Below are 1,941 nucleotides of genomic sequence, written 5' to 3' on the forward strand. Positions count from 1 at the left end.
GTATAATATAATCTTTTATATATACATCTATTTAATCATTTTAAAAAATTGATATTTTAATACTTCAAATTTTGAGATAAATTATTTTATCACATTATTAAGACCTTTTTACTTGGGATAAACCATATACTTTTCTGCACATATTAAGAATTAATTCATGTGTGTTTGATTAGACAAAGGAATCGATCACTACTGTGTATTATATTTTAATGTCATATGATAATATATACATTGTGTTAGAGATAGGTTCAAACTTCAAACTCAAAGGAAAAAGCTACTGTATAGAGAAGTTCAAATGCAATGATTTGGTTATTGATTTCAAGGGATAATAATATGCATATATATATTTTGGCCTTTTTTATTGCATACATCATATTCAATACAGGATCAAAGTCTGATTTTGTTAACCCTCCGTGTCCAAACCAAAGGAACAAGCAAATCCAACAAAAGAAAAATAAAGCTTATAATTAGCTTTGATTGGTTTGTGTGGAGAAAATTTTCATGTTGCTTGCTTGTATGGTTGCATAATTATTGTTAGATAAGTGGTTAGGTAGCATTGCCTATCATCATATATACATACTCTCACTTCAGTTAACTGTTAACATCTTTGACAACATTTTCTTTTTATATATAACGTATTATATATTTTTAACACACTGCTCAGAATATTTTATTATGCATATTTAATTTCATGCTAAATGCTAAATAAAATACATTTAATAATAGAGAGTTTAACTTCAAAATCAATGTTTTATATAGTCGATATTAACCTAGTTTTGTTAAATTACTTTTTTTTTTACTTTACAGTCCCTAAAATTTAAAATCAAGTTTTAAAGTCATTCTTTTTACTTAAATCTTCAAATTTTGGACCAAATTATCCATAACAAAAAAATTATAAAATAAAAAAAATAAGAGAAAAAAAGTATTTCTACTCCTGCAAAGGGGGGAAGAGAAGAAAAAGAAGGAGAAAAAAAATAAAGAAGAAGAAGAAGCTATCCACGATCTACCTCTACCTCTGCTTCTGCTGCCACCTCCGTATGATTTTGATCTCTAAAGTAAGGACAGTTTTAAAACCAAGTTAAACATTAAGGACAATTTTGTATGCAAAAAAAGGTTAAAGACAAAAAAAATTTTTAGCCTATATCTTAAGGACCAAAATCGTATTTAACCCTATTTCTTATTATAATAATAGTACAACTTTTAATTTTTGTTTTTTTTTTTTNNNNACATTTTTAAACAGAGTTGCAATTAAAATTACATGGAAAATGCAAATGAATTAATGATTTGGATTTTTTATTATTTATTTATTTTTTGGATTAAGAAATAGTTAAATTAATTTGACAAGTTTGGATTATATTATGTAGGATTATTGCTATATATGCTAGGAAATACACAGATTAGGATTAGATCCAAATAACAATTAGGCCATGTGTAACAAGGAAACCTGGCATTAGATCGGCTGCATGAAAACCCAGAATCCAAGGAGAAAATTATAATACAAAAAAATAATTTTATTTTATAATAAGCATTTATTATCAGTTATGGGACTTGCATTTGGAATTAAATTAATTTATGCGAGCCTGGCATATCGGTTTGATATATTTGGATATATTTGTATTAATTAAACACACATTCATACTGGGATTTTGGAATATATTCATTGGGCATGAATAATACGTATAGTGCTGTCAGTTCATTCAAGTGAAACTGAAGAATGGAGAATATTTTTTACTATATACTCTTAACCTAATCCTGAAATATGCATGGTAATTATTGATCCATGCATGTGGTTGACAGGTTCGATTCTAAATTCTCATGTTTGCCAAAAGAAGACAAAGGACAAAGAATTTATAGCAGTCAATGCTTTCGATGAACATACAAATTAAACGAGTCTGCTGGAAATAACTTTTATTTTAATTTTAAAGTAATAAGTCGATGTAT

This window comes from Arachis ipaensis, chromosome B04 (genome assembly GCF_000816755.2).
Source record: "Arachis ipaensis cultivar K30076 chromosome B04, Araip1.1, whole genome shotgun sequence".
In the NCBI taxonomy this organism is placed as follows: domain Eukaryota; kingdom Viridiplantae; phylum Streptophyta; class Magnoliopsida; order Fabales; family Fabaceae; genus Arachis; species Arachis ipaensis.